The 14,468-nt window shown below is 48.4% G+C and overlaps 1 long non-coding RNA gene across 1 annotated transcript in view; it reads left to right on the forward strand.

The window, feature by feature from the left end:
- LOC120638138 overlaps positions 1-14,242 on the forward strand; it is a 32,905-nt gene extending 18,663 nt beyond the window's left edge. Inside the window, exon 2 of the long non-coding RNA XR_005659642.1 lies at positions 13,998-14,242. This is a non-coding gene — a long non-coding RNA (uncharacterized LOC120638138). The remainder of the gene's footprint in view (positions 1-13,997) is intronic.
- The last annotated feature ends 226 nt before the right edge of the window (positions 14,243-14,468 follow it).

Genomic DNA, 14,468 nt, shown 5'->3' on the forward strand with positions numbered 1-14,468 from the left:
CTAGAGTGAGGAGTTTTTGTTTGGAGCGGAGGTTGATAGGCAACCACTGCAGGTGTTTAAGAAGGGGAGTGACATGCCCAGATTGTTTCTGCAGGAAGATGAGCCAGGCAATGGAGTGAAGAATAGACTGGAGCGGGGTGAGAGAGGAGCAAGGGAGATCAGAGAGAAGGCTGACACAGTAGTCTAGCCGGGATATAACAAGAGCCTGTAGCAGTAAGGGAGCCTTTGGGTGGAGAGGAAAGGGCGGATCTTGGTGATATTGTAAAGGTGAAACTGGCTGGTCTCGGTAACGGATGGGATGTGTGGGGTGAACAAGAGAGACGAGTCAAGGATGACACCGAGATTGCGGGCCTGAGAGACAGGAAGGATGATCGTGCCATCCACGGTGATAGGGAAATCTGGGAGAGGACCGGGTTTGGGAGGGAAGATGAGGAGCTCAGTCTTGCTCATGTTGAGTTTTAGGTGGTGGGCTGACATCCAGGCGGAGACATCCTGGAGGCAGGAGGAGCTGCGAGCCTGAGGGGAGGGGGAGAGAACAGGGGCAGAGATGTAGATCTGTGTGTTATCTGCGTAGAGATGGTAGTCAAAGCCGTGAGAGCGAATGAGTTCACCAAGGGAGTGAATGTAAATGGAGAACAGAAGAGGGCCAAGAAGTGACCCTTGAGGAACTCCAACAGTTAAAGGATGGGAGGGGGAGGAGGTGCCTGCGAAGGAGACCGAGAATGACCGGCCAGAGAGATAAGAGAACCAGGAGAGGACGGAGTCTGTGAAGCCAAGGTGAGATAAGGTATGGAGGAGGAGGGAATGGTCGACAGTGTCAAAGGCAGCAGAGAGGTCAAGGAGGATTAGAATGGAGCAGGAGCCATTGGATTTGGCAAGAAGGAGGTCATGGGTGACCTTAGAGAGAGCAGTCTCGGTAGAGTGGAGGGGACGGAAGCCAGATTGGAGGGGATCCAGGAGAGAATGGGAGTTAAGGAAGTCTAAGCAGCGATTGTAGATGACTCGTTCTAGGATTTTGGAAAGGAAGGGTGGTAGGGAGATAGGACGATAACTGGAAGGGGAAGTGGGGTCAAGAGTGTTTTTTTTTTAGGATGGGGGAGACGTGGTCATGTTTGAAGGCAGAGGGGAAGGAGCCATTGGAGATTGAGTGGTTAAAAATAGAAGTTAAGGAAGGGAGGAGGGCAGGGGCGATGTTTTTAATAAGGTGAGAGGGAATGGGGTCCGAGGTGCAGGTGGAGGGGGTGGCACTTGTGAGGAGGGAGGAGATCTCCTCTGAGGATACTGCAGGGAAGGATGGAAAAGTAGGGGAGAGGGTTGGTGGGGGGGAGGGGAGAGGCAGAGGGGTGACTTTGGGGAGCTCAGACCTGATTGTGCTGATTTTTGTGATGAAGTAGGTGTCCAGATCATTGGGGGTGAGAGATGGGGGAGGGGGAGGAACAGGGGGCCTAAGGAGAGAGTTAAAGGTCCGGAACAATTGGTGGGGTTTATGGGCATGGGTGTCGATGAGGGAGGAGAAGAGGTTTTGCCTGGCAGAGGAGAGGGCAGAGTCAAAGCAGGAAAGGATAAATTTGAAGTGTGTGAGGTCGGCTTGGTGCTTGGACTTTCGCCAGCAGGGCTCAGCAGCTCGAGCATAGGAGCGTAGGAGGCAGACAGAGGAGGTGATCCAGGGCTGTGGGTTAGTGGAGCAAGAGCGGCGGAGGGAAAGGGGGGCGAGAGAGTCGAGATGAGTAGAGAGGGTGGAGTTGAGAGCGGAGACCTGATCATCGAGAGTGGCAAGTGAGGACAGGGCAGCAATGTGAGGAGAAATGCTTTTGGAAAGATGGATGGGATCAAGAGAGCGGAGGTCTCTGTGGGGCAGTAGCAAAGATTTGCTGGGGGAGGGAGTGTGAGAGATGAGGCAGGTGAGAAGGTTATGGTCAGAGAGAGGGATTTCAGAGTTGGTGAGGGAGGAGATAGTGCAGCGGTAGGAGATGACGAGATCGAGGGTGTCACCGAGTCGGTGAGTGGGCGCAGTATGGTGGAACAGGAGGTCGGCAGAGTCGAGGAGGGATAGCAGGCGAGCGGCAGAGGAGTTATCGGGTACATCCATATGGATGTTGAAATCTCCGAGGATCAGAGTGGGCAAAGAGAAGGAGAGAAGGAAGGTAAGAAAGGGGTCTAGGTGGTTGAAGAAGTCGGAGGTGGGACCAGGAGGGCAGTAGATGACAGCGACAAGTATCTGGAGGGGGTGGTAGAGGCGAATGATATGGGCTTCGAAGGAGGGGAAGGAGAGGGAGGGGGGAGGAGGGATAGTGCGGAAGCGGCTACGGGGTGAGAGGAGGAAACCGACGCCTTCTCTCTTACCGGTGAGTCTGGGGGAGTGGGAGAAGGAGAGGCCTCCGCTGGAGAGAGCAGCGGCGGAGACCGTGTCTTCGGGAGTGAGCCACATTTCTGAAAGGGCAAGGCTCACGAAATGGCTAAATGGCTCATGAAATGGCTAACGAGGCTATTTTGACCACGATGAAAAGCAGAGGAGATGTCTGCAACAGGTTTAATCTGGTGCTTCCAACCAGATGAAAGAATAAACCATCTGAGACAGAGAAACGTCTCTTTTTCCTAAGATCTCCAAAATGAAGCTCCAACGAAGGCATCTAATCTTTGGCATTGCTTGGGGTGGCCTCTTGCTCTTCAAGCTACTGAAGCTCATGTGTGTAATGTTCCAACAGATTGACTACCATTATACATTGATTCTACATGCATCCATGCACAATCTAGTTTGAGTGTATTATTATTTCCCCATCAAGGATCTCTCTGTTGTCCCTCAAGGAAGAAGAGAAAGGATCAACCTGATCCTTTCGAGGAGTCTCACCTCAATCTTTAGGTCAATCAATCAATCGGTGGTATATATTGAGAGCTTGCTGTGTGCAGAACACTGTACTAAGCGCTTGGGAGAGTGCAATATCACAGCGTTGGTGGACATATTTTCTACCCACAACGAGCTTACAATCTAGAGGGGGAGACAGACACTAATATAAATAAAATAGGGATATGTATGCAAGTACTGTGGAACTGGGGGAGGGGTGAATGCACTTCCAAGTTCAAGGGCAAAGCAGAAGGGAGTGAGAGAAGAGGAAATGAAGGCTTAGTCAGGGAAAGCCTACACTCACAAAAATCTTGTCTTCCCGAAACACCAATACCCCATCCAGATTAGTTTCCTGTCCCTCACAATGACAACAGGATGTTTGAAGGAAAATTGTGATTGCTGTTTTGTTTGACCTACCTGCTAGATTCACCAACCCTAACCTTTGCCTTTATTTTCGAGTTAACTCAGCACTTGTAGTAATTTAATGGTGTTTATTAAACGTTTACTGTGTGCAGAGCACTGTATGTGGTGAGAAAAAATATACAGGTGAAAGTTCATTCATTCAGTCCTATTTTTTGAGCATTTAATGATAATAACAATAATAGTAATGATAATTGTGGTATTTGTTAAGTGCTTACTATGTACCAGGAACTGTTTTAAGTGCTGGGGTGGAAACAAGCAAATTCAGTTAGACACAGTCCCTGACGTTAGACACAGTCCCTGGCCTTTCTGAGGGGCTCACAGTCTCAATCTCCATTTTCAGATGAGGTTACTGAGGCCCAGAGAAGTGAAGTGACTTGCCCAAGATCATACAGCAGACAAGTGGTGGGGGTAGAACTGGAACTCATGACCTTCTGACTCCCAGGCCCGTGCTCTATCCATTATGTCATGCTGCTTCTAAAAGCACTGTAATAAGCACTTGGGAGAGTACTATATAACAATATTATTATATTTTACATAGTACCTGGCCCTCCAAAAGTTTAAGGTATACAAATAGGGATGGGAAGTGTTTTATGAAAGATACAGTACTAAAGATGAAATAATATAAATACAAAAACAACATGAGACAAGGTGCAAAGTCCAACAACTCCTAATTATCCATTCTGTTATCCAAACCAGTCATGAATCTATTGCTTTATTTGGTCTCCACAACTCTTGTGGTAATCATTCTAGTATGGGTTTAAGTTACTAGTCAGAGAGCTTTTGCCTGGGTGGTCCCTCAACCGATGTTGGGTGATGGGAGTCATCTGCTTGACTTGTGTTGGTTGTACTGCTGAGCAGAGTCTTGGATCCCAGCTGGGAGTGTGTTCATGGCCACCGGGGAAAGGGGGAGGAATGGGAAGATTCAGTTTTCCCGAGATGCAGATGAACAGTGTCTGCACCTGGAGTGGAAGGACAAGATTCAGGTTCTAATCCCAGCTTTGCCACTTGCCTATTGTATGACCTTGAGCAAATCACTTAACTTGTTTGTGCCTCAGTTTTCTCATCTGTGAAATGGTGACAAAATACCTTCTCCCTCCTTGGCTGTGACCCCCAAGTGGGATGGGGACTGTAACCTACCAGATTCTGTTGTATCTATCCCAGGGCTTTGTCTAAAAAAATGACTTAAGTGTACGATTATATTATTCTCTCTCTACTATCATTATGTTTCTGTCATAACTCATATCCACTTTCATATTATGACTAAAGTTTCCTAATATTTTTAGCCATTTCTGATATGCAAACTTCTCAATTTCCATGAATATCTTTTACTTTTCCCTGTACCTTCTCCAATTCAACTGAGTCCTTAGTAAAGAGCAACAATTGGGGTCAACTCATAAGAGCAGTCTTTACAGCAAAGAAGGAAGAGCTTTAGCTAGAATACCCAACATACCCTTCCCTGATTGCCTGACAGGTAGAAAGCCCCTGGTTCTGGTCAAGAGGAATTAGATCAATCCTTAGTTTCCCCATCAGCAAGAGACATTTAATGTGTGAATAGAGCTGAATTTACTGATTGGGTCTCTCTGCAGAGAGCAGTACCCCCACTAGGCTCATGGTCTAATTGCCTGTAATTTGCTTAAGTGCCACCCAGAGGATGAAGCAATGTTGTTCCCTTCCCTTCCAGCCCACATGGCCTACTGGGTTAGATTAGGATGTGCTTGTATGCTATATAGGGCTGACATGAAGACTCAAATTAGAGAAGCAGCGTGGCGCAGTGGAAAGAGCACGGGCTTTGGAGTCAGGGCTTATGAGTTCGAATCCCAGCTCTGCCACTTGTCGGCTGTGTGACTGTGGGCAAGTCACTTAACTTCTCTGTGCCTCAGTTCCCTCATCTGTAAAATGGGGATTAAGACTGTGAGCCCCACGTGGGACAACCTGATTCCCCTGTGTCTACCCCAGCGCTTAGAACAGTGCTCTGCACATAGTAAGCGCTTAACAAATACCAACATTATTATTATTATTAAATTATTCTCCTCTATGTAAAATCTTCATCTTCTGTGTATGGTGTAGCCACAGGTCAACTGTTTTTTTTTCCTAGTATTTGTTAAGCACTGTTATGTACTATACTAAGGACTGGGGTAGACACAAGCTGATCAGTTTTGAATACAATCCATGTCCCATATGGGGCTCATGGTGTTACTCCCTATTTAACAGAAGAAGTAACAGAGGCATGGTCAGTCAAATCAATCATATTTATTGAGGGCTTACTGTTTGCTGAGCTCTGTACTAAGCACTTTGGAGAGTATACTACATTCCCTGCCCATAGTGAGCTTATAGTTTGGGGTGGGGGACAGATAGTAATACAAATAAATAAATGCACATAGAAGTTAAGTGACTTTCCCAAGGGTACACAGCAGACAAGGAGTGGAGCTGCATTAGACCCATGTTCTTCTGACTTCCAGGTCCAGACTCTATCCACTCAACCACTCTGCTTCTTTTAATTGTCAATTTCACATAGTCCAGTCTTCACTCCGCTGCCCGGCTCATCTTCCTGCAGAAACGATCTGGGCATGTCACTCCCCTTCTTAAACAACTCCAGTGGTTGCCTATCAACCTCTGCTCCAAACACAAACTCCTCACTCTAGGCTTCAAGGCTCTACATCCCCTTGCCCCTTCCTACCTCTCCTCCCTTCTCTCTTTCTACCGCCCACCCCGCACGCTCTGCTCCTCTGCCGCCCACCTCCTCACCGTCCCTCGGTCTCGCCTATCCCGCCGTCGACCCCTGGGCCACGTCCTCCCGCGGTCCTGGAACGCCCTCCCTCCTCACCTCCGCCAAACTGATTCTCTTCCCCTCTTCAAAACCCTACTTAAAACTCACCTCCTCCAAGAGGCCTTCCCAGACTGAGCACCTCTTCTCCCTCTACTCCCTCTACCACCCCCCCTTCACCTCTCTGCAGCTTAACCCTCTTTTCCCCCCATTTCCCTCTGCTCCTCCCCCTCTCCCTTCTCATCCCCTCAGCACTGTACTCGTCTGCTCAACTGTATATATTTTCATTACCCTATTTATTTTGTTAATGAAATGTACATCGCCTTGATTCTATTTAGTTGCCATTGTTTTTACGAGATGTTCTTCCCCTTGACTCTATTTATTGCCATCGTTCTTGTCTGTCCGTCTCCCCCGATTAGACCGTAAGCCCGTCAAACGGCAGGGCTTCCATCCATCTCTCTCAGGACATTACACCCCGCCTAGCATCCATATCCATTTTACCACTCTTGATGACCAAATGGATGCTCTCAACTCCACCCTCTCTACTCAATTCAACTCGCTTGCTCTCCTATCCATTCGTAACTCTTGCACCATTAACCCATAGCCCTGGATCACCTCCACTGTCCGCCTCCTTTACTCTTACTTTCAAGCCGCTGAAAGCTGCTGGCAGAAATCTAAACATCAGGATAACCTTGTTCACTTCAAATTTGTCCTTTTTTGCCTTAACTCAGCCCTCTCCTCTGAGTGGCAAAACTATTTCTCTTCCCTTATTGACACCCATGCCCATCACCCTCGTCAGCTCTTCTGGACATTTAACTCCCTCATCAGGCCCCCTGCTCCACCCCCCCCACATCCCCCAACCCACCCATCCCTTGCCCCCAACGATCTGGCCACCTACTTCACTAAGAAAGTTAACACCATCAGGATTGAACTCTCCAAAATCACCCCTCTCCCTCCTCCATCCCCCCTCCTCTAGGCCTTTTTCAAATTTCTCATCCTTCCCAGCAATATCTTCAGAGGAGATCCGCCTCCTCTCAAGTACCACCCCATCTATATGCTCATCAGACCCCATTCCTTCACACCTTATAAAAACTCTCACCCCTTCCTTCCTTCCTTAACTACCATCTTCAACAGCTCACTCTCCAGTGGCTTCTTCCCCACTACCTTCAAACATGCCTACTTCTCCCCAAACTTAAAAAAACCCTCCTTAACCCCACAGCTTCCTCCAGTTATTGCCCCATCTCCCTCCTACCCTTGCTTTCCAAACTCCTGGAGCACATCATCTACACTTGCTACCTCAAATTCCTCTCCTCCATCTCTCTCCTAGACTCCCTCCAATCTGGCTTCTGTCCCCTCCACTACACTGAAACCCCCCTCTCAAAAGTCACCAGTGACCTCCTTCTTGCCAAATCCAACAGCACCTACTCCATCCTAATTTTCCTCGATCTCTCAGCAGCCTATGACACTGTGGACCATGCCTTTGTTCTCAATACGTTATCCAACCTTGGCTTCTCTGACTCCAATCTCTCCTGGTTCTTCTCTTATTTCTCTGGCCGTTCATACCCAGTCTCCTTCACGGGCTCCTCCTCGCTCTCCCATCCCCTAACTGTAGGGGTTCCTCAAGGGTCAGTTCTTGGTCCCCTTCTGTTCTCCATCTATATTCACTCCCTTGGTGAACTCATTTGCTCCCGCGGCTTCAACTATCATCTCTATTCAATAGTATTTATTAAGCGCTTACTATGTGCAGAGCACTGTACTAAGCGCTTGGGATGAACAAGTCGGCAACAGATAGAGACAGTCCCTGCCGTTTGACGGGCTTACAGTCTAATCGGGGGAGATGGACAGACAAGAACAATGGCAATGACACCCAAATCTACATCTCCTCCCTTGTTCTCTCTCCCTCCCTCCAGGCTCGTATCTCCTCCTTCCTTCAGGACATCTCCACCTGGGTGTCTGCCTGCCACCTAAAACTCAACATGTCCAAGACTGACATGTTCCCTCCCAAAACCAGTCCTCTCCCTGACTTTCCCGTCGCTGTGGGCAGCACTACCATCCTTCTTGTCTCACAAGCCTGCGACCTTAGTGTCATCCTTGACTCTGCTCTCTCATTCGCCCCACATATCTAATTTGTCACCAAATCCTGCCGGTCTCACCTTCACAACATCTCCAAGATCCACCCTTTCCTCTCCATCCAAACCCCTACTACGTTAGTACAATTACTCATCCTATCCCAACTGGATTACTGCATCAGCATCCTTTCTGACCTCCCAACCTCCTGCCTCTCCCCTTTTCAGTCCATACATCACTCCGCTGCCCAGATTATCTTCCTACAGAAACGTTCAAGGCAAGTCACCCCCCTTCTCAAAAATCTCCAGTGGCTGCCTATCAACCTTCCTCACTATTTTCTTTAAAGCTCTCCATCACTTTGCCCCTTCTTACCCCACCTCCGTTCTCTCCTTCTACATCCCAGCCTGCATACTTCATTCCTCTGGTGCCAATCTTCTCACTGTGCCTTGATCTTGCCTATCCCACCAACTATCCTGGCCCATTTCCTACCTCTGGCCTGGAATCCCCTCCCTCCTCACATCTGCCAAATAATCACTCTTCCCCCTTTCAAAGCCCTACTGAAGGCTCACCTCCTCCAAGAGGCCTTCGCAAACTAAGCCCCCTTTTTCTCATCTCCCCACCCCCCACGTCACCTAGACTCTCTCCCTTTGTTCAACCCCCCGTCCTACAGCAATTATGTATATATGCATATATCTGTAATTCTATTTGTTTATATTGATGCCTGCTTACTTGTTTTGATGTGAATATATCTATAATTCTATTCATTTATATTGATACGTGTTTATTTTTTTGATGTCTGTCTCCTCCCTTCTAGATTCTAAGCCCAATATGGGCAGGGATTGTCTCTCTATCGCTGAATTGTACTTTCTAAGTGCTTAGTACAGTACTCTGCACATAGTAAGCACTCAATAAATACCACTGAATGAATGAATGAATGAATGAATGAATGAATGAATGAGACAGGGCACTCCTGACTCACAGAAACAGCCATACTGTTGTGAAATATTCTTGGAATCACAATCAACCTTTCAGGAAAACCAAATTTGTTTAGCAATTTGTGTGGCAACAGTTTGGTAGCAGGATCCAAACCAAACTAAAAGTACATTCTTTTAGTACTTTCCAACTTTATCTTTTGTAAGACCTGGACTTCTCTGTAAGTAAGACCCTTACTTACTTTATCTATTGTAAGACCCTTCATCTGACTCGATGAGTAGTTTCACAGTATTACTTATGGGCTATACTCAACATTAAATAGTGGGACAGTGTCACAGTGAAGTCCTGGACCCAATTTAGTCTCTGAGCATTGAAGACTTAGATTCCAGTCTAAGTAGGAGCATCTCAGTATCAAACATTCCTCAGCTGTATACAGAACCCAGCATAAAGGTTTTGGCTCAGGTAATCTTCTTCATACCAATTCCCGTCCTTGAAATGCCATCAATAGAGAAATGACTTGCTCCTACTCACTCATCCCCATCACTCTTGCTGACTGTTAGATTCTGGCAGAACAAGAACTAAAGTAAAGCACAGAACTAAACCCTGCCCTCAGTGTTTAGGGTGTGAGCAAATTAGTAAATTGATGAGTATTCACCTATTCTGGCAATCCAACTTGGACATCTCTAGCTCTGTAAGGGTAGCCAGAGCAGCAGTTATAAGGAAGGATTCCATGAACCCTTCCTTTTCCAGGACTGTCATTATCTTGTCACTAGCAGAAGCCTCACACTGTTGGGTGGGAGAGGGAGACAGTGCAGTGAAGCCTAGTGAGCCCTGTGACTATGAGCCCCACGTGGGACAACCTGATCATCTTGTATGCCCCCCCACCCAGTGCTTAGAACAGTGCTCGGCACATACTAAGAGCTTAACAAATACCAACAATATTATTATTATTATTATTAGTGGATAGAGCACAGGTCTGGGATTCAGGGTGCTTGAGTGTTAACCCCAGTACTTCCACTTGCCTGCTGTGTGATCTGGAACTCAACTTCTCCATTCTTCAGTGTTCTAAAGTGCAAAATATGGATTCAGTAACAGTTCTCCTTCCTTCTTAGACTGTTAGCCCCACGTGGGACAGAGATTATGTCCCACCTGATTATCCTATCTTCCCCAGGGCTTACTATAGAGCTTGGCACTTAATAAGCCCTTTCTTCTTCAGCCTCCTTGCTGACCTCCCTGCCTCTTGTCTCTCCAGTTCCAGTTCATATTTCACTCTGCTGCCCAGATCATTTTTCTATGAAACTGATCAGTGTTTCACTCTTCCTCAAGAACCTCCAGTCGTTGTCCATCCACCTCCACAGCAACCAGAACCTCATTTATCCTTTCCTGTCTTAACTCTGCCCTCTCCTCCGCCAGGCAAAACTTCTTCTCCTCCCTCATCGACACCCATGCCCGTCACCCCCGCCAATTGTTCCGGAACTTTAACTCTCTCCTTAGGCCCCCTGTTCCTCCCCCTCCCCCATCTCTCACCCCCAATGATCTGGCCACCTATTTCCTCACGAAAATCAACGCAATCAGGTCTGAGCTCCCCAAAGTCACCCCTCCCTCTCTCTCCCCGCCTCCCCACCAACCCTCTCCCCTACTTTCCCATCCTTCCCTGCAGTATCCTCAGAGGAGATCTCCTCCCTCCTCGCAAGTGCCACCCCCTCCACCTGTACCTCAGACCCCATTCCTGCTCACCTTATAAAAAACATCACCCCTGCCCTCCCTTCCTTAACTTCTGTTTTTAACCACCCAATCTCCAATGGCTCCTTCCCCTCTGCCTTCAAACATGCCCACGTTTCCCCCATCCTAAAAAAACCCGCTCTTGACCCCACTTCCCCCTCCAGTTATCGCCCTATCTCCCTACTACCCTTCCTTTCCAAAATCCTAGAACAAGTCGTCTACCTTCGCTGCTTAGAATTCCTTAATTCCCATTCTCTCCTGGACCCCCTCCGATCTGGCTTCCGTCCCTTCCACTCTACCGAGACTGCGCTCTCTAAGGTCACCCATGACCTCCTTCTTGCCAAATCCAATGGCTCCTACTCCATTCTAATCCTCCTTGACCTCTCAGCTGTCTTTGACACTGTCGACCATCCCCTCCTCCTCCTCACCTTATCTCACCTTGACTTGACCGACTCCGTCCTCTCCTGGTTCTCCTCTTTTCTCTCTGGCCGGTCATTCTCGGTCTCCTTCGCAGGAGCCTCCTCCCCCTCCCATCCTTTAAGTGTTGGAGTTCCTCAAGGGTCACTTCTTGGCCCTCTTCTGTTCTCCATTTACACTCACTCCCTTGGTGAACTCATTCGCTCTCACGGCTTTGACTACCATCTCTACGCAGATGACACGCAGATCTACATCTCCGCCCCTGTCCTCTCCCCCTCCCTTCAGGCTCACATCTCCTCCTGCCTCCAGGATGTCTCCACCTGGATGTCGGCGCACCACCTAAAACTCAACATGAGCAAGACTGAGCTCCTCATCTTCCCTCCCAAACCCGGTCCTCTCCCAGATTTCCCTATCACCGTGGATGGCAGGACCATCCTTCCCGTCTCTCAGGCCTGCAATCTCGGTGTCATCCTTGACTCATCTCTCTCGTTCACCCCACACATCCTATCCGTTACCGAGACCTGCCGGTTTCACCTTTACAATATCGCCAAGATCCGCCCTTTCTTCTCCACCCAAACGGCTACCTTACTGCTACGGGCTCTCGTTATACTACATCGTACACTACATTCCCTGCCCATAGTGAGCTTATAGTTTGGGGCGGAGGGCAGATAGTAATACAAATAAATAAATGCACATAGAAGTTAAGTGACTTTCCCAAGGGTACACAGCAGACAAGGAGTGGAGCTGCATTAGAACTCATGTTCTTCTGACTCCCAGGTCCAGACTCTATCCACTCAACCACTCTGCTTCTTTTAATTGTCAATTTCACATAGTCTATTCTTCACTCCGCTGCCTGGCTCATCTTCCTGCAGAAACGATCTGGGCATGTCACTCCCCTTCTTAAACAACTCCAGTGGTTGCCTATCAACCTCCGCTCCAAACAAAAACTCCTCACTCTAGCTTCAAGGCTCAACATCACCTTGCCCCTTCCTACCTCTCCTCCCTTCTCTCTTTCTACCGCCCACCCCGCACGCTCCGCTCCTCTGCCGCCCACCTCCTCACTGTTCCTCGGTCTCGCCTATCCCGCCATCGACCCCTGGGCCACGTCCTCCCGCGGTCCTGGAATGCCCTCCCTCCTCACCTCCGCCAAACTGATTCTCTTCCCCTCTTCAAAACCCTACTTAAAACTCACCTCCTCCAAGAGGCCTTCCCAGACTGAGCACCTCTTCTCCCTCTACTCCCTCTACCACCCCCCCTTCACCTCTCCGCAGCTTAACCCTCTTTTCCCCCCATTTCCCTCTGCTCCTCCCCCTCTCCCTTTCCTTCCCCTCAGCACTGTACTCGTCTGCTCAACTGTATATATTTTCATTACCCTATTTATTTTGTTAATGAAATGTACATCGCCTTGATTCTATTTAGTTGCCATTTTTTTCACAAGATGTTCTTCCCCTTGACTCTATTTATTGCCATTGTTCTTGTCTGTCTGTCTCCCCCAATTAGACTCTAAGCCCATCAAACGGCAGGGACTGTCTCTATCTGTTGCCGACTTGTTCATTCCAAGCGCTTAGTACAGTGCTCTGCACATAGTAAGTGCTCAATAAATACTATTGAATTATCATTGCCTTTAAAATACTCTATCATCTTACCCACTCTGACCTTACTTCACTGCCTTCCTACTACAAACTAGCCCACACACTTTGATCCTCTAAGCCAATCTATGCACTGTAACTTGATTTAGTCTATCTTGCCACTGATCTCTCACTCACATTCTGCCTCTACCCTGGAATATCCTCCCTCTTCACATCTGACAGACACTCTCCCCACTTTCAAAACCTTACTAAAGACACCTCCTGCAAGAGGCCTTCCCTGATTAGACCCTTATTTCTTCTTCTTCCACTCTCCATGGTATGGTCCTCGTATTTGAATTTGCACCCTTTAATAATAATGCTGGTATGTGTTAAGAGCTTACTATGTGCAGAACACTGTTCTAAGCTTTGGGGTAGATGCAGGGTCACCAGGTTGTCCAACATGAGGCTCACAGTTAATCCCCATTTTACAGATGAGGGAACTGAGGCACAGAGAAGGTAAGTGACTTGCCCACAGTCACACAGCTGACAAGTGGCAGATCCTGGATTCAAACTCATGACCTCTGACTCCCAAGCCCGGGCTCTTTCCATGGTGTCACCCTTCCCTCAGCCCCACAGCACTTATGTACATATTTACTAACCTGGCCCCCTTCCAGCTCAGGCTGCATGGCAGAGAGGTGAGTCCAAGGCTGCCTGAGCTGGAAGAGGGACAGGGAGCTCCATGCATAGAGCCTCTGGTGTCATAGGGCATCCCTGGGTTGTTGCCATTTTCCCCTGCTGTTCCTTCCCCTCCTCTCCAAACAGTCTGGTGTGGGGAGGGAGATTTAAGCCACAACTGTGGTCCCGTGATCTGAGCTTATCCCTTCTGCACAAAGAGAGGGCTCCTAGCTGCTGAAGCTGCTTCTCCCCTTCCCCGTACTCTCTTGCAAGTGGCTCACGCTGAGTGCCTGAGCTGCTGCCACTTTGGAGCGTCTCCATAGTGTTCAGCAGGTGGTTTGTACTCATGTGCAGCAGCCCAGGACTACCACCCCCTTCCCACATATACCCCCAAACTGCAGACCATGGCATGTCTCCCAGACTCAGTCCTGGTATGCAGCCTGCAGTGTTTTCTGAAGCTGCTGCTGCTGCTGCAAGACATCTCCAACCCTCATCCTATTACCACTTGCTATTGTCCCCAGTTCTCCATGTTTCCTCAATGCCTTGGTATTTTAGGGTTGAACCTGGTCTCCCTTCCCCCCACCAGGCCACAATGACTCCAAGATGGTGGATTGGGCCATGAGGTAGAGATCAAAGGATCACTGAAGGAGGTACTAAAAGCAATGAATGGATACCATTGGAGATTGAGAGATGCCAGCTTCCTGTTCAACCAACAACGAAGAGCCACGGAACCCCACTGACAGCATGGGGACCAACGAAGTTTCACTCACACAACATCTCTGGGAGAGCCAACGGGAGCTTATGCAAATAAAAAGATGTGCTAAAACCCCATCCATGTAAGTGGATCACCCTCAGTACCTGAACTTTTCAGTGCCTGGACAGGCAGCCATGTGCTGAGACCTCCTGGGCAAGGAGTGGGATGAAAGATACCTGACTTGGAGTGAGTTGCCGTCTCTGTGTTCTATATGCTACATCTCAATGAAAGTGGTAGCATCATCTGTTATTTATGTAATTTTTGTCTGTCTCCCCTCTAGACTATAAGCTCATTGTGGGCAGG

Source organism: Ornithorhynchus anatinus, chromosome X4 (genome assembly GCF_004115215.2).
Source record: "Ornithorhynchus anatinus isolate Pmale09 chromosome X4, mOrnAna1.pri.v4, whole genome shotgun sequence".
NCBI classification, from domain to species: domain Eukaryota; kingdom Metazoa; phylum Chordata; class Mammalia; order Monotremata; family Ornithorhynchidae; genus Ornithorhynchus; species Ornithorhynchus anatinus.